This window comes from Nicotiana tabacum, chromosome 17 (genome assembly GCF_000715075.1).
Source record: "Nicotiana tabacum cultivar K326 chromosome 17, ASM71507v2, whole genome shotgun sequence".
Classification (NCBI taxonomy): Eukaryota; Viridiplantae; Streptophyta; class Magnoliopsida; order Solanales; family Solanaceae; genus Nicotiana; species Nicotiana tabacum.
In genome coordinates this window covers 75,221,837-75,241,830 of record NC_134096.1, presented here as the reverse complement: position 1 = coordinate 75,241,830, position 19,994 = coordinate 75,221,837, and positions in this window count along the sequence as shown.

Sequence of the window (19,994 nt, the reverse complement as noted above, 5' to 3'; positions counted from 1 at the left end):
TTATGCCTCTCTCGATTACATGAACATGTGAATATAGATGCAACTATATAAAATATCCAAAATGATTCAATATATAAAAAACTAGAGTTATAATCCAAAAACAAATATCAAAACACCAAATCCATCAATTCCTAAAAGAGAACTACTCCATAGATATTAAGTAATTCTTCACAAATATAAAGAAAAATATAAAATGATCCAAACTCTTGTCTTGTGTGAGGATTGAATGATGAATCCCTTGTGATTTCACTTTTCCATCTCCTTCTTAGCCTCCTTAGGTCTTATATGTTTCAAAAGGCCATAAAATAACGTTTTTACATGTATTTATACTAAGTAGGGTCGGCCCCAGACGAAAATACATTTTCCTGCGCGAATTGGGATAATAACTCTGTAAAAATTGCACAGGCGCTATGCATGGGCGACGCGCCACGCGGGGAGGTTGTGGGAAACTTCAGAGAGCTTATTTTGACAGGCTTCAGGAGAATTGGGCAGCCTCGGCGAGCCACGCGCCGCTACTGTGGGACTTTCTTTGAGTACGGGATTTTCTTGCATTTTAGCTATCCCGACATGGTTCTCGACCCCTGAACGCGATCGCAGCTTATTCTCTTGGGATTTTACTCAGACTTCAAAGCTCCAAATCACTCAAATTCATTCCATAACATCTAAATAGCTCGGAATCACTCCTACAAGGCATAAAACACACAATTAGTGTAAAATACTAGCGATTAATGCTCAAACTCAATTAAAGTGCAGTAAATTGGAGTGTAATAAGAGACTAAAATACGAGATTATAGCCTGCCATCACTATAGTTGTAGTAGTATAAAGATAATAAATCTTCTGATTATTTATGGTCTCAATATAACCAACTGCTTTCGCGAATACTTTAGAAACTCAATAAGTTTCTTTGAGACTTACTACAACACAATGCCTTATTGATTATAAATTTTATTCCACCAAAATAGTAATAATTGGCTCTTCCAGAGGTCTCAATTAATTTGATACTACCACATATTCACAACATCCATATGGTGAATATCTCTTTTAAAGAGAAAGTTATTCCATTATAGTCATGGTCAAAATTATATGCAAGATCTGTTTCTTGCATTACTGTTATTCTTTAATAATCACATTACCAAAATATTTTGGTGTACAATAGGTACGTTACCAATGACCATTCATGCCATAAAAATGACATTATTTTCATATATCATTTCAAACCTCCTTCTAGAGGTAGCACGTTCATATTCTTCCAAGAATGAATATGTATTCATAAATTACATGTTGTCACATTTACATCATGAATGTACCATAATCATCTATATGTGCTTTACAAAATTTCATGTCAAATTGATGACAAACATTACTGTTACGACCCAAAATTCGACTAGTCGTGATGGCACCTAACTCAACCCGCTAGGTAAGCCAATTAACCACTAACCAATTCCTATAACAATTAATAAAGCAATTAAGTAAAGAAATATCTGAATCTAATACATTCCCCAAGAACTAGTAGTACAAATTATGAGCTTCTAAGAATGAAGTTTACAAAGCGGAAATGAAATAAATACATAATTTGTTTGAATAGATCATAAACAGAGTTTTTACAGATCTAAAGCTACCACGAACAAGAGGCAGCTACAGCCGGGATGTAGGTATATCTTCAATCCAGCTCCCATCGAACACAATAACATCAACAGCCAACATCTGCATGCAAGGTGCAGAAGTGTAATATGAGTACAACCGACCCCATGTACTCAATAAGTAACAAACCCAACCTTAGGTTAAAAGTAGTGACGAGCTAACAAAAAGGTCGGGTCCAACACCAATATTCCACAACAGTTCATAACAGCATAGTACACGTAACAAAAGAGTATCTCAGAAATAAAAGGCTTAGTCCGTTTACAGTTCCAGAAAAATAGGCATTTCTTTTCAAGTATCTCAGTGAAAATCTAAATCTTTTACCGAAAAAGCCAAAATATGAGTAAGTTTGAAAACTGTGATTTTTCCCAAAACTCCTTTCAACAAATAGTAAGATATTTCATTTTTAGATAGCATGAGGAAAGTACTTCTCTATGCCTATATGTTAAGATGCAAGTAAAATCATAAATGTCCCCAAAATCGGGTAGCAGAAGGAAATGCATCTCTATGCGTGTATCTCAAGTACACATGTCAAATGCAATACATCTCAATGATGATCTCATGTACTCACACTCTCAGAGTACTCAATCTCACTATCTCGCATTCTCTCTCACTCTGCTCAATGCTCAGCACAATCAATCACTCAGCGCTGTATAATACATATTGCGGCGTGCAGCCCGATCCATATATGACCATAAGGCCCGTTGCAGCGTGCAACCCGATCCACATATATATAGTCGACTGCGCTCACTGGGGGTGTGCAGACTCCGGAGGGGCTTCTTCAGCCCAAGCGCTATATTGCTGCGGCGTGCAGCCCGATCCAATACTGTTGCGGCGTGCAACCCGATCCAATAATATATATATAGCCCGAAGGCTCGTTGTGGCGTGCAACCCGATCCATATAAAATATAATCAATATAATATGCTGCGGCGTGCAGCCCGATCCGAAAATGTCATTCTCACTCAGGCCCTTGGCCTCACTCAATCATCAATCACTCCAGTCTCACTCACGGACTCACAATGTCAAGAAACTAGCCCGACAAGAATGATATGATGTGTCAATAAATAATATCTGAGACTGAGATATGGTATGAATGCATGAATATGACTGAGTACGAAATATCAATGAAATCAATGAGATGATGGTAAGAAACGACCACTATGGATCCAAACAATATCGGCATAAAGCCTAAACATAATATCTAGCATGATTGACAGCTCAATTACTTTATCACATGGTGAAAACACTGATATCAACAAAATAGGGCCACTATTCAGTGCCATGGAAATAACAGAATCCTAATTCACATGGTGCACTCCCACACGCCCGTCACCTAGCATGTATGTCACCTCAACACAAATCACATAACACGTATTTCGGGGTTTCATACTCTCAGCTCCAAGATTAGGAGAGTTACTTACCTTGAACAAGCCAATTCTAACACCGAGCAAGCAAGCGATGCTCCAAAATGCCATCCCGCGCATTCTGACCTCCGAATGGCTCGAAACTAACCAAAAATAACTCGAGTACGTCAAACAATGTTAAAGGAACCAATCCTGATCAAAAAAGATCAATTCTTGAATCAAAAGCCCAAAATCTGCCAAAATCCTAACCTGGGCCCGCACCTCGGAACCCAACAAAATTTATAAAATCCAACAACCCATTCAATTACGAGTCCAACCATACTAGTTTCACTCAAATCCGACCCCAATTCGATGTTCAAAACTCAAAAATTCATATTAGGAAACCTTAGGCCAAAACCCCCAATTTCCTCTTTAAAATTCATCAACCAAAAGCTAAAATCGAAGATAGATTCATGAAATATAATCAAAACCGAGTAGAGAACACTTACCCAAATCCATATGGTGAAAATTTCTTCAAGAATCACCTCAATCCGAGTTCCATAGCTCCCAAAATGTAAAAATGGCCGAAGCCCTCGAAATAGAGTACTTTATAATCACTGAGCGAATTAAAGAATCGCGATCGCGGAAATACCTTTGCGATCGCGAAGATTCAAATGCACTGCCCCTGAAAATACACTACGTGATCGCGTAATAAGCTATGCGATCGCGAAGCACAAACTGCTCAGTTTCGAAAAGAACCTACGCGAACGCAACCCCAGGCTCGCGAACGCGATGAAGAAGCTATGTAGACCTGCCTAACTCAGCTGTACAATGCGAACGCGTGCACACCTACGCGAACGCAAATAGTCTTCAACACAAAGCTACGCGATCGCTTCTAGCCAATCGCGATCGCGAATAAGAAACAACCCAGCTCCATTTTCCCTTTACGTGATCGCGAAGAACATTCCACGCACCAGAAAACCAGAACACACCAGCAAGGCCAAAATAGAGGAAAATAGTCCGAACACAATCCGAAACACGCCTGAGCCCCTCGAGAACCCGTCCGAATATACCAACAAGTCCAACAATATAACACAGACCTACTCGAGGCCTTAAAACACACAAAACAATATCGGAACGACAAATCACACCTCAATTCGTATTCAATGAACTTTGAAACTTCAACTTCCACAACCGATGCCGAAACCTATCAAATCACGTCCGATTGACCTCAAAATTTGCACACAAGTCACATTCAACATTACGAACCTGCTCCAACTTCTAGAATCAGAATCCGACCCCGATATCAAAAAGTCCCCTCCCGGTCAAACTTTTTAAAATTTCAACTTTCGTCATTTCAAGCCAAATTCTACAACGGACCTCCAAATCACAATCCGAGCGCGCTCCTAAGTCCAAAATCACCCAACGGACCTACCGGAACCATGAAAACTTCGATCCGGGTTCAAATTCACCAAAAGTTAGACTTGATCAACTCTCCCAATTTAAAGCTTTAACAATGAAATCCATTCTTCTAATTCGATTCCGAAATACCTGAAAATTAAAACCGATAATTCACAAAAGTCAAACTACATCATACGGAGCTACTCACGTCCGTAAACTACCGAGCGAAGTGCAAATGATCAAAACGACCGATTGGGTCGATGACATATTACTTTCATAGAGTGAAGGATTATTTTGAGAATCCTATTATTCTAATTAACACAATGATGACGATTATAATTTCGTCTATTGCCACGTCCATATCTATTGATACCTTCATGGTAATAGATTTGTCATCTTTCAGACTTATTATATATTACCACCACATTCTCTTAAGGGTACGAGAGTGAAGCAAATTCAATGGGACATGCTTCCACTTCTTGTGCTCACGTTTATACATGACTTTGATCATGGAAAGGCATAGAAAATTTACCACTTTTGGTGGTTATAATTTCTTACAAGCTCTATTAGAGTTATATTTAAAATTTATTGTCTTTCTTTATATTTAAAATCAAATTATATAATTTCAAGAATTTAAAAGAGAAAAATAAGGTAAAATACTTACCTTAAATCCAGAATTTATTCATGAAGGAAGTTCATAGGACAATTGACAATCATTATGCTTAATATTATCTACAAGTTGAGCATCATGCAAGTATCCCAAAGCCTGGCGGCCAAAGCAAATGCCTCTACTCAGTTGATTAGACCTATTAGATTCGTGTCTTTGTTATAAAACAATAATAGGAGAAGAAGAGTATTACATAGAAAAGTGTAGAGAGAAAATTCTTATTGATTTGGGATGAATTACAATGAAATATAACCCTCTATTTATAGGGAAAAAGTGACTTAGTCACCAAGTTAAAAACCCTAAAATCTCTCTAAAATATAGACATCCACCTTAAATATAATTTTATTTATAACGGTCTTTTAATTTTGCAGCCACCGCATATCCTCCTCCTCCTCCACCGTCTTCGTCTTCTTTCTCAAATCCGTGTTTCCCTATTATTCTCTTTCTCTTATCTTCTTTCATCTTTCCTTCAACTGTTACGGTCTTTTATGATTCATAGGATTAAGTAGAATCAAGTGTTAGATTTGACGTAAAAACCCTACAAGTTGAGGTTTAGATGAGCAATTGTTCTTTTTGTCAATTAGTGGTAAGATTTATTCAACATTCTATCCCCTTTAAAATACCTGATTTTGTATATATTACTAAAACTATTGCTAAGCTATCTCCACGCAACGTGCCGTTTGGAAGTCTCTGCCAATTTTAATACTGCCGATGGTTAAATAGCTGAAATCTTCCTTATCAATTCAACATGGATGTATCCTAGTTGTTAGCATTGTCTTTCCGATAGTTGAAGACAGAGGTGAGTAGACGAGGTAGTCTAAGTTGCCTGTTGTAGCTAGTGCTACGTATGAAAGGGATAAAAATGACAGAAAGATAAAGAGAATAAAAAAGTTGTTTGTCATTCAACATAGAAATAGGAAATGAGAATATACGGTACTAAATAGGACTCCTCTGCTAACAGACTAGAACACTTAGCAGCCAACTACATAGGCCACGTTTAGGGACTTAAACATAAATAACTAGGGACTAAAGTAATATAAACTAAACAAAGACTCCACAACAAAAATAAGAAAACTAGCCTTAATAACCTAAACTACCCTTCGTGTTACTCCCAGCTCGTAACAATCCCATCCTCCATTAAGGAACCTTGATGACAGTTAAGGTTGAAATATAGGGAACTAAGAACGAAGGAAATTAATATCCTCCCAGGTTGTTTCTTCAGGAGGTAAGTTCACCCACTGCACCAATAACTCAGTTGCCACCTTATTCTTCTTCTTCACCATGCGTCGATCTAAGATTGCCATTGGTTCCACCAAAATTTGGCCTTCATCGTTGCAGATTGGGGGATCAATCAATGCTACAGTTTGATTTTCAGCCTTCCTCTTAAGTTGCGACACATGAAACACCGGGTGAATCTTCGACCCAACCGGTAATCGAAGCTCATAAGCCAATTGGCCAATTCGTCGCATAATCTGATATATGCCATAGAATTTCGAAGCTAACTTCAAATTCTTACGAATAGCTACCGACATCTTTCGATACGGTTGCAATTTGAGGTATACCCAGTCCCCTTCTTCAAAAACTCTCTATGTTCTTTTTGAATCGGCGTAAAGCTTCATCCTTTCCTGAGACTTCTTTAAATTTTCTTGTAGAACTTCGCTCATGATTTGCCTCTGTTTCAACATTTTATCCACCGAGTTCACTTTGGACTGAGCCACCAGCTCAAATGTAGGCAAAGGAGGATTATAACCATACAAAGCCTTAAAAGGAGACATTTGAATTGCAGAATGATAGGTCGAGTTATACCAAAATTCTGCTAAGCTCAACCATTTACTCCAATTTGCTGGTTTATGACCATTCATACAGCGAAGGTAACCTTCCAAACACCTATTGAGCCTTTCCATTTGTCCGTCTGTCTGTGGATGATAGGCAAAACTTAGCTTAATTTGCACTCTTATGCCCTTAAAAAGCTCCTTCCAGAAAAAGTTAACAAATACAGGGTCCCTATCAGAGACAATTGACACTGGGTTCCCATGTAGTTTAAGAATGTTGTCAAGAAAAACTTGAGCTATTTACGATGCTGTATAGGGGTGGGATAAGCCTAAAAAATGTGCATACTTGGTGAAACGATCCACTACCACAAAGATTACCTCTTTCCCTCCTGATTTAGGAAGCCCTTTGATGAAATTCATAGTAATATGTTCCTATGCTCTAGAAGGAATAGGCAAAGGTTGCAGGCGACCTGGGTATGCAACATTCTGCCCTTTGTTTCTTTGGCAATTGTCATATTTAGACACAAACTTTTTAACATCTGACAAAAAATGAGGCCAATAGAAAAATGTTCTCAGCCTTTCCTGAGTTGCAAGGACCCCTGAATGTCCTCCCCATGCAGTGAGGCGCATAGCTTCAATCAATTTATGCCTATAATGACACGACCCAAAAATCAATCGCCGTGATGGCGCCTATCGTGGAACTAGGCAAGCCACTACTCAACTATCTCAAAACAGTAAAAGCTTTAAAATATAGTCGGGAGCAATTAATATTTTAAAAAACCTTTATTGGAACCGAAATTAACCCGCATCACAAAACAATTTATCCCAAAACCAGGGTGTCACCGAGTACATGAGCATTTATTTCAGAATACAATCTACTATAATATCTATGGAGTAAAAACTGAAGTACAGATAAAGATAATGAAGGAGTGTTAAGGCCTGCGAATGCCATGCAACTACCTCGATAGTCTCTGAGATCCTGTCTACTCAATCAGCAGCCGCCGTAACCAGAAGTACCTGGATCTGCACACGAGGTGCATGGTGTAGCGTGAGTACAACCAATTCAGTAAGTAACAAACCTAAATTGTGGGCTGAAAGTAGTGACGAACTCAACCGACACAATTCAATACAGAAAATAACAATGCAGAAATATAGACATGCTTTCAAGTTCGATAGATATCTTAAGACCGTAAAATGTATCAATCTGAATGATATGAAAAATATAACTCCTATACTTCTACCATGTCAATGCACATGCTGTATGTGATGCACCATGATGACATGCTCATATGCTCACACTCTCAAATGCTTAATCACTCGATACTGTATATGGCCCAAACGGCCCAGGGGAAAGATCCATCCCGGAATATATACATCACTGACCATCAGTCACCCAATACCGAGTAGGGTAAATCCAGCACGTGGAGAAGATCTATCTCCAGGTATAAAATATTTCGGACAAGATCCATGTCCAGGGAAGATCTATCTTTTAATAATATCAACCGCGCTCACTAGGTGTGTGTGCAGACTCTGGATGGACTCCATCAGCCCAAGCGCTATCATAAATCAGTATAACCACTGCGGCGTGCAGCTTGATCCCATAAATGTCACTCATAATCAGGCACTCGGTCTCACTCAATCATCAATCTCCCCAGTTTCTCTCTCACGGGCTCACAATGTTATGATACTAGCCCAAAAACAATGACATGATACATCAATAAATAACAACAGAGACTGAGATGAGATATGAAATGAATGAATATGACTGAGTACGAAATATCAATAAAATCAGTAAGACAACAGCATAAAACGACCAATATGGGTCCCAACAGTACCAACGTAAAGCCTTAACATGATATCTAGCATGAGTGATAGTTCAATTACTTTATCACATGATGAGAACACGAATATCAACAAGATAAAACCACTATACGGTGCCATGGAGTCAACCAGGTCACAATTCTCATGGTGCACGCCCGCACGCCCGTCACTTGGCATGTGCATCACCTCAATACCAATCACATAACACATAATTCAGGGTTTCAAACCCTCAGAACCAAGTTTGAAAGTGTTACTTACTTCAATCTGGGCTAAATTCGACTCCAAAATGCCCTTGCCTCTCTAATCTGTCTCCAAACGTCTCGAATCTAGCCACAAGCAATACAATATAATCAATATAGGCTAAAGGAATGAATTCCACAATAAAAATACGAAATTTTAGCAAAAATCCGAAATCGGCCCAAATTCTGCCCCTGATCCCACATCTCAAAATCCGACAAAAGTCATATAATCCGAAAGCCGATTCATTCACGAGTCTAACCATACCAAATTCATCAAAATCTGACACCAATTGGTCATTCAAATCCTCAAAACCAACTCTCTAAATCCCTAGCCTCAAAACCCCAATTTACACCTCAAAAACACACCATCTAGGTGGAAAATCAGTGGGGAATCATAATTATTGAAGAAAAATGATCACAAGGAACTTACCTCAAGAATCCCCTTGAAAAATCCTCTCAAAAGCTCCAAAATCCGAGCTCAAACATGTTGAAATGAGTAAAAATCGCAAAATCTCGCATTTAAGGACTCTGCCCAGGCCTTCGGCCGCCTCTGCGGTCTTGCAGGTGCGCCCCTTGCCCGCTTCTGCGCCAACCGCATGTGTGGAAAAACCCCCGCATCTGCGCCTTTGCCCTCATCTGCGTGCCTGTGTGCGCTTCTACGCGCGAATGGCCGTATCAGCGGCCTCTGCCCAAGGCCTCCCTGGCCGCTTCTGCGGTCCATTTTCTTGCTTCTGTGAGCACGCATCTGCGGTCACCAATCCGCAGATGTGTTTACACCAACAGTTGCAAACCTTCAGCAATTCTTCAACTTCGAACCTTGGTCCGTTAACCACCCGAAATCAACATGAGGCCCCCGAGACCTCAACCAAACACACCAACAAGTCTTATAACATCATACGAGTTAGTCGAATCTTCAAATCACCTCCAACAACATCGAAAACACGAATTACACACGGATTCAAGCCTAATAAACTTCCAAATTTCCAAATTCTACAAACGATGCCGAAACATATCAAATCATGTCCGATTGACCTCAAATTTTACACACAAGGGATAAATGACCCCACGAACCTACTGCAACTTCTGGAATCGAAATTCGACCCCGATATCAAAAAGCCAACCTCCGGTTAAACTTCCCAAAAATTTAACTTTCGCCATTTTAAGCCTAATCCCACAACGAACCTTCAAAAAATTTTCTGGACATGCTCCTACGTCCAAAATCACCATACGAAGCTATTGGAATCATCAGAATTCGAATCCGAGGTCGCTTACACATAGATCAACATCCGACCGACTTTTTCAACTTAACCTTTTCATTTAAGAGACTAAGTGTCTTATTTCACATTGAATTCACTCCGGACTCGAACCAACTAAACTGATAAGTCATATAGCAGCTATAAAGCACAAATGGAGCAGTAAATGGGAAAAATGGGATACAACTCCCGAAATGACTGGCCGGGTCGTTACATCTTCCCCCTCTTAAAAAAACGTTCGTCCTCGAACGGGTGTAGAAACATACCTGGAGTCTCAAATAGGTATGGATATCTGCTCCGCATCTCCCGCACGGTCTCCCAAGTAGCCTCCCCCATGGGCTGACCTCTCCACTGCACCTTCACTAAAGCTATATCCTTTGACCTCAACTTTCGAACCTGTCGATCCAAAATGGCCACCGGCTCCACATCATAAGTCAAATCACAATCCAGCTGAACCGTGCTGAAATCCAACCCACTGGAGATCTACACCATCTCCCATACAAAGCCTCATACGGGGCCATTTGGATGCTCGACCGATAACTGTTGTTGTAAGAAAACTCGGCGAGTGACAGAAACTGATCCCAAGAATCCCCAAAATCAATGACACAAGCGCGTAACATGTCCTACAATATCTGAATAGTGCGCTCGGACTGTCCATTCGTCTGAAGGTGAAATGCTGTACTCAACTCAACCTGGGTGCCCAACTCTCGCTGCACGGCTCTCCAAAACTACGATGTAAACTGCGTGCCTCTATCTAAAATGATGGAAACTGGTACACCGTGAAGGAGAACAATCTCTCGAATGTAAATCTCATCCAACCGCTCCAAAGAATAGGTAGTGCCAACTAGAATGAAGTGCGCGGACTTGGTCAGCCGATCCACAATTACCCAAATAGCATCGAACTTCCTGCAAGTCTGTGAGAGTCTAACTACAAAATCCATAGTGATCCGCTCCAACTTCCACTCTAGAATCTCTAACCTCTGAAGCAATCCACCCGGCCTATGATGCTCATACTTCACCTGCTGACAGTTAAGGCGCCGAGCTGCAAATCCCACTATATTCTTCTTCATTCTCCTCCACCAATAGTGTTGTCTCAAGTCCTGATACATCTTCGCGGCACCCGGATGAATGGAATACCACGAACTATGGGCCTCCTCAAGAATCAACTCACGTAACCCATCTACATTGAGCACACAAATCCGACCCTGCATCCTCAATACCCCATCATCCCCAATAGTCACATCTCTGGCATCACCGTGTTGAACCGTGTCCTTAAGGACAAGCAAATGGGGATCATCATACTGGCGCTCTCTGATGCGATTATATAAGGAAGACTGAGAAACCACACAAGTTAGAACCCGGCTGCGCTCCAAAATATCCAATCTCATGAATTGGTTGGCCAAATCCTGAACATTAACTGCAAGAGGTTTCTCCCCAATGGGAATGAATGCAAGACTACCCATACTCACCGCCTTTCTACTTAAGGCATCGGCCACTATATTGGCCTTCCCTGGATGATATAGAATAGTGATGTCATAGTCCTTTAGCAGTTCCAACCATCTCCGCTGCCTCAAAGAGAGATCCTTTTGTTTGAACAAGTGCTGGAGGCTACGATGATCAGTAAATACCTCACAAGACATACCATAGAGATAGTGCCTCCAAATCTTCAACGCATGAACAATGGCAGCCAACTCCAAATCATGAACTTAGTAGTTCTTCTCATGAGGCTTCAACTGGCACGAAGCATAAGTAATCACTCTACCCTCCTGCATCAACACACACCCAATGCTGATCCGAGAAGCATCACAATACACTGTATAAGAGCCTGAAGCTGACGGCAAAACTAGAACTGGAGTTGGGCTCAAGGCAGTCTTGAGCTTCTGAAAGCTCTCCTCATACTTATCCGACCACCTGAAAGGAGTACCCTTTTGGGTCAGTTTGGTCAAGGGTGATGCAATAGACGAGAAACCCTCCACAAAATGACGATAATAACTGGCCAAGCCGAGAAAGCTCCAAATCTCCGTAGTTTAGGACGGTCTGGGCCAACTCTGAACCGCCTCTATCTTCTTTAGATCCACCTGAATACCCTCACTGGACACCACGTGTCCCAAGAATGCCACTGAGCTGAGCCAAAACTCACACTTGGAGAACTTGGCATAAAGCTTCTCCTCCCTCAACTGCTGCAATACAACCCTCAAATACTGGGCATGCTCCTCCTGGCTACGAGAGTACACCAGGATGTCATCAATGAATACTATGACAAATGAGTCAAGATAAGGCTGAAACACATTGTTCATCAAATGCATGAATGCTGCCGGGGCGTTGGTTAGCCCAAAAGACATCACAAGAAACTCATAATGACCATAACGGGTCCTGAATGCTGTCTTTAGGACATCCAAATCCCGAATCTTCAAGAACACCCTTACTCTCTGAAGCTGGTCAAACATATCATCAATACGCAGCAAAGGATACATGTTCTTGATTGTAACTTTGTTCAACTGCCTATAACCAATGCACATTCTCATGGTACCATCCTTCTTATTCACAAACAACACCGGTGCATCCCAAGGTGACACACTAGGCCTAATAAACCCCTTATCAAGGAGTTCCTGAAACTGCTTCTTTAATTTCTTCAACTCAGCTGGTGCCATGCGATATGGTAAAATAGAAATAGGTTGAGTTCCCGGCACTAAGTCAATACTGAAGTCATTATCCCTGTCGGGCGACATGCCCGGTAAGTCTGCAGGAAACACATTCGAAAATTCCCGCACCACCGGAACAAAATCGATAGTAGGAGTATCGGCACTAACATCCCTCACAAAGGCCATATAAGATAGACAAACCTTCCCAACCATCGCTGGGCCTTCAAATATGAAATTACTCTACTGGGAACATAGTGTGGAGAACCTCTCCACTCAATCCTCGTCAACCGCGGCATCACCAACATCACAGTCTTAGCGTGACAATCTAGAACAGCATGACATGGAGACAACCAATCTATACCCAAGATCACGTCAAAATCAACCATGCTAAGCAACAAGAGATCAACTCTAGTATCTAGAATCCCAATGGTCACTACACACGACCAATATACACGGTCCATAATAATAGTATCGCCCACCAATGTAGAGACATGCACAGATGAAACTAAGGACTCATGGGGCATATCCAAATGATGAGCGAAGTACGATGATACATATGAATAAGTGGAACCAGGGTCAAACAATACAGAGGCCTCTCTTTGGAAAATTGAGACAATACCTGTGATCACTGCATCTGAAGCAACCTCATCTAGTCTGGCAGGAATAGCATAGAATCAAGCCTGACTGCCGCCTGATCGGCCTCCCCCTCTAGGGCGACCCCTAACTGACCGAGCTCTACCCCGAGCTGGCTGAGCGGGTGGTGAAGTAACGGGAGCCGAAGTTGTAGGCTGACTCCTCTGCTGAGCTGGACCTCCTGTAAGGTGTGGACAATACCTCTTGATGTGAACCATATCTCCACACTCAAAACAACCCCTTCCTGTGAATGGCGGTTGGGACTGGAGAGAGCCCCGAGCACCAGAATACCCGCTAGAATAACCCGGTGCCGATGAGCCCTAAACTGAAGTTGCATGGGATGAACTCTGAGATGGTAAGGCACAGTGAGATGGCTGACCCTGATGATAACTATATGAACCATGGCTGGATGATGCACCACGGTGGACTGGATGACCCATCTGAGTGTGCTTGTAAGGTCGACCCCTACTGCAGTAAAACTGACCCCTGAAGGAACACCGCTGATATCACCTGGTCCACGAGACCTCTTGGCCTCCCTCTCACCCCGCTCCTGACTGCAGACCATCTCTATCTGCCGAGCAATGTCGACAACCTCATCAAAAGTAGCACCAGATACCATCTCCCTAGTCATAAGAAATCGCAGCTGATATGTGAGGCCATCGACGAACCTCCGAATCCTCTCCCTATCAGTGGGAACTAGAAAACTGCATGACAAGACAACTTAGAAAACCTCATCTCGTACAGTGTCATAGACATGCCATCCTGACGAAGCTGCTCAAACTGTCTGCACAGCTCTTCTCTGCGAGACTGCGGCACGAACTTCTCCAAGAAGAGGATGGAGAAATCTGGCCATGTAAGTGGTGCTTCTCCGACCGGCCTGCGCCTCTCAGAAGCCTCCCACCATCTGAAGGCTGCCCCAAAAAACTGAAAAGTAGTGAACGAGACCCCACTGGTCTCCAGAATACTCGCTGTCCGAAGCATCCGCTCATACCTATCCAAAAAACCATGAGCATCCTGTGACTCAGCACCACTATATGATGGCTGTCGAAGCCTCCCAAATCTCTCAAGCCTCTTCTACTCATCGTCTGCCATAACGGGGACTACTGGGGCCTGAGCAGTTGCAGCTGGTTGGGCTGGTAATGCCCCCGGTATCTAAAGTCCCTGCACTACCTGATCCGGAGTGTGGGCAACAGGGGTATGAGTACCTCCCCCGGCCTGAGAAGTGGCTGGTGCAGCCTGAGCCGAAACCACCCAAGCCAGGCCAGTGCAAACTGTCAATATCTGGGCCAAAGTCTCCTGAAGGCCTAGAATCACAATGGGCACAGCTGGTGCCTGAGCTGGAGCAACTGGTGGGTCTGCAGGTGCTGCCCTAGTTGTACCTCTGCCCCTACCGCGACCTCAGCCTCTCGCGGCCCTAGCTGGTGGTACTGGTGGCTGTCCATCCTGCACAGTAGTACGTATCCTCACCATCTTTTAGAGAATAGAATAATTGAAATTTTTAGTTTTCGGAATCAAAATATTCGCACGACACAATACAAGAAAGTGAAAATTTTCCAAAGGTTTAGGCAGGCTCTCGAAGATAAGTACAGACGTCTCCGTACTGATCCGCAAGACTCTACTAAACCTGCTCATGACTCGTGAGACCTATGTAACCTAGGCTCTGATACTAACTTGTCACGACCCAAAAACCAATCGTCGTAATGGCACCTATCGTGGAGCTAGGCAAGCCACTAATCAACTATCTTAACACAGTAAAAGCTTTAAAATATAGGCGGAAGCAATTAATATTTAAGAAAACCCTTTTTGGAGTCGAAATAAACCCGCAACATAATACAATCTATCCCAAAACGGGGGTGTCACCGAGTACATGAGAATCTATGTCAGAATACAGTCCACTACAATGTCTAAGGAGTAACAACTGAAGTACAGATAAAGATAATGAAGGAGAGTCAAGGCCTGCGAACGCCATGCAGCTACCTTGATAGTCTCTGAGATCCTGGCTCCTCAATCAGCAGCCGCCGTAACTAGAAGTACCTGGATATGCACGCGAGGTACAGGGTGTAGCGTGAGTACAACCAACGCAGTAAGTAACAAACCCAAATTATGGGCTGAAAGTAGTGACAAACTCAACCGGCACAATTCAATACAGAAAATAACAGTGCAGAAATATAGACATGCTTTCAAGTTTGATAGATAACTTAAGACAGCAAAATGGATCAATCTGAATGATATAAAAAATATAAATCTTCTACTTCTACCATGTCAATGCACATGTTGTATGTGATGCACCGTGCTGACAGACTCATGTGCTCACATTCTCAAATGCTTAATCACTCGGTACTGTATATGACCCAAATGACCTATGGATGATCCATCCCGGAATATATACATCACTGACCATCAGTCACCCAGTACCGAATAGGGTAAATCCAGCCCGTGGAGAAGATCTATCTCCAGGTATAAAATACTTCAAACAAGATCCATGTCCAGGGAAGATCCATCCCTCAATAATATCAACCGCGCTCACTGGGTATGTGTGCAGACTCTGGAGGGGCTCCATCAGCCCAAGCGCTATCATAAATCAGTATAACCACTGCGGCGTATAGCCCGATCCCATAAATGTCACTCATAATCAGGCTTTCGGCCTCACTCAATCATCAATCTCTCCAGTCTCTCTCTCACAACCTCACAATGTCATGATACTAGCCCGAAAACAATGATATGATGCATTAATAAATAACAAGAGAGACTGAGATGAGATATGAAATGAATGAATATGACTGAGCACGAAATATCAATGAAATCAGTGAGACAACAGCAAAAAACAACCACTATGTGTCCCAACAGTACCAACGTAAAGCCTTAACATGATATCTAGCATGAGTGACAGTTCAATTACTTTATCACATGATGAAAACACGGATATCAACAAGATAAAAGCACTATACGAAGCCATGAAGTCAACCAGGTCACAATTCTCACGGTGCATGCCCGCACGCCCGTCGCTTGGCATGTGCGTCACCTCAATACCAATGACATAACACATAATTTGGGGTTTTGAACCCTCAGAACTAAGTTTGAAAGTGTTACTTACTTCAATCCGAGCTAAATTCTACTCCAAAATGCCCTTGCCTCTCAAATCCGTTTCCAAACGTCCCGAATCTAGCCACAAGCAATACAATACAATTAATATAGGCTAATGAATCAATTCCACAAGCAAAATACAAAATTATAGCCAAAATCCGAAATCGGCCCAAACTCAGCCCCGGGCCCACGTCTTGAAATCTAACAAAAGTCACAAAATCCGAAATTTCATTCATTCACGAGTCTAACCATACCACATTCATCAAACTCCGACACCAATTGGTCATTCAAATCCTCAAAACCAACTCTCCAAATTCTTAGCCTCAAATCCCAAATTTACACCTAAAACATACACCATCTAGGTGGAAAATCAGTGGTGAATTATAATTTTTGAAGAAAAATGAACACAAGGAACTTACCTCAAGAATCCCCTTGAAAAATCCTCTCAAAACCTCCAAAATTCGAGCTCAAAAATGTTGAAATGAGTACAAATCGTGAAATCTTGCATTTAAGGACTCTGCACAGGCCTTCCGCACTTGCGGCAACTTGGCCGCTTCTGCGGTCTCGCAGGTGCGCTCCTTGCTCGCTTCTGCGCCTACCGCAAGTGCGGAAAAAACCCCGCATCTGCGGCCTCTCCCCAAGGCCTACCTGGCCGCTTCCGTGGTCCATTTTCTCACTTCTGCGAGCACGCATCTGCAGTCCTCAATCCGCAGATGCGATTACACCAGCAGTTGAAAACCTTCAGCAATTCTTCAACTTCAAACCCCCATCCGTTAACCACCGAAAATCAATCCGAGGCCTCCGGGACCTCAACCAAACATACCAACAAGTCTTATAACACCATACGAACTTAGTCAAATCTTCAAATCACCTCAAACAATATAAAAAATATTAATTACACACGGATGCAAGCCTAATGAACTTAAAAATTTCCAAATTCTACAAACGATACTGAAACCTATCAAATCATGTCCGATTGACCTCAAATTTTTCTCACATGTCATTAATGACCACACAAACCTACTGCAACTTCCGGAATCGGAATCCGACCCCAATATCAAAAAGTCAACCCCGGTCAATCTTCCCCAAAATTCGACTTTCGCTATTTTAAGCCTAATCCCACTACGAACCTCCAAAAACTTTTCCGGACACGCTTCTAAGTCCAAAATCACCATACAGAGCTACTGGAATCATCAGAATTTGAATCCGAAGTCGTTTACATATAGATCAACATCCGGTCGATTTTTCCAACTTAAGCTTTCCATTTAAGAGACTAAGTGTCTCATTTCACACGGAATTCACTCCGGACCCGAACCAACTAACCTAATAAGTCATATAACAGCTATAAAGTACAAATGGAGTAGTAAATGGGAAAACGGGGCTATAACTCCCGAAATGACCGACCGGGTCGTTACATCCTCCCCCTCTTTGATGTGTCAAAAGTTCATAAAATAACGTTTTTACATGTATTTATACTAAGTAGGGTCGGGCCCAAACGAAAATATATTTTCTTGCGCGAATTGGGATAATAACTCTGTAAAAATTGCACAGGCGCTCCGCAAGGGGCGACGCGCCATGCGGGGCGGTTGTGGGAAACTTCAGAGAGCTTATTCTGACAGGCTTTGGGAAAATTAGGCAGCCGCGGCGCACCACGCACCGCGACTGTGGGACTTTCTCTGAGTACAGATATTTCTTGCATTTTAGCTATCCCGACATGGTTCTCGACCCCCGAACACGATCCCGACTTATTCTCTTTGGCTTTTATTCAGACTTCAAGGCTCCAAATCACTCGAATTCATTTCATAACATCTACATAGCTCCAAATCACTCCTATACAGCATAAAATACACAATTAGTACAAAACACTAGCCATTAAAGCTCAAATTCAATTAAAGTACAGTAAATTGGAGTGTAATAAGCGACTAAAATACGAGATTATAGCCTACCATCACTGTAGTTGTAGTAGTATAAAGATAATAAATCTTCTGATTATTTATGGTCTCAATATAACCAACCGCTTTCGCGAATACTTTAGAAACTCAATAAGTTTCTTTGAGACTTACTATAATACAATGCCTTATTGATAATTAATTTTATTCCTCCAAAATAGTAATAATGGATCTTCCAGAGCTCTCAATTAATTTTATACTACCACATATTCATCAACATCCATATGGTGAATATCTCTTTTAAAGAGAAAGTTATCCTATTATAGTCATAGTCAAAATTATATGCAAGATCTGTTTCTTGCATTACTGTTATTCTTTAATAATCACATTACCAAAATATTTTGGCGTACAAAGGTACGTTACCAATGACCATTCATGCCATAAAAATGACATTATTTTCATATATCATCTCAAACCTCCTTCTAGAGGCGAGTGTGGTATATTCACCTCTACTAGCACATTCATATTCTTCCAAGAATGAATATGTATTCATAAATTACATGTTGTAACATTCACATCATGAATGTACCATAATCATCTATATGTGCTTTATAAAATCTCATGTCAAATCGATGACAAACATTACTTTCGCAGAGTGAAGGATTATTTTGAGAATCCTATTATTCTAATTACCACAATGATGACGATTATAATTTCGTCTATTGCCACGTCCACATCCATTGATACCTTCACGGTAATAATTTTATCTTATTTCAGACTTATTACATATTACTACCACATTCTCTTAAGGGAACGAGAATGAAGCAAATTCAATGAGACATGCTTCCACTTCTTGTGCTCACGTTCATACATGACTTTGATTATGGCAAGGCATAGAAAATTTACCACTTCTGGTGGTTATAATTTCTTACAAACTCTATTAGAGTTATAATCAAAATTTATTGTCTTTGCTTATATTTAAAATCAAATTATATAATTTCAAGAATTGAAAAGAGAAAAATAAGGTAAAATATTTACCTTAAATCCAGAATTTATTTATGAAGGAAGTTCATGGGACAATTGACAATAGTTATGCTAAATATTATCTACAAGTTGAGCATCATGCAAGTATCCCAAAGCCTGGCGGCCAAAGAAAATGCCTCTACTCAGTTGGTTAGAGTCTCGTGCTGATAATGTGTAATAAAACAATAAAAGGAGAAGAAGAGTATTACATAGAAAAGAGTAAAGAGAGAATTCTTATTGATTTGGGATGAATTACAATGGAATAGAACCCTCTATTTATAGGGAAAAAATAATTTAGCCACCAAGTAACAAACCCTAAAATCTCTCTAAAATATAGACATCCACCTTAAATATAATTCTATTTATAACGGTCTTTTAATTTTGTAGCCACCGCATATCCTCATACTCCTCCACCGTCTTCGTCTTCTTTCTCAAATCCATGTTTCCCTATTATTCTCTTTCTCTTATCTTCTTTCATCTTTTCTTCAACTGTTACGGTCTTTTATGATTCATAGGATTAAGTAGAATCAAGTGGTAGACTTGACATGAAAACCCTACAAGTTGAGGTATAGATGAGCAGTTGTTCT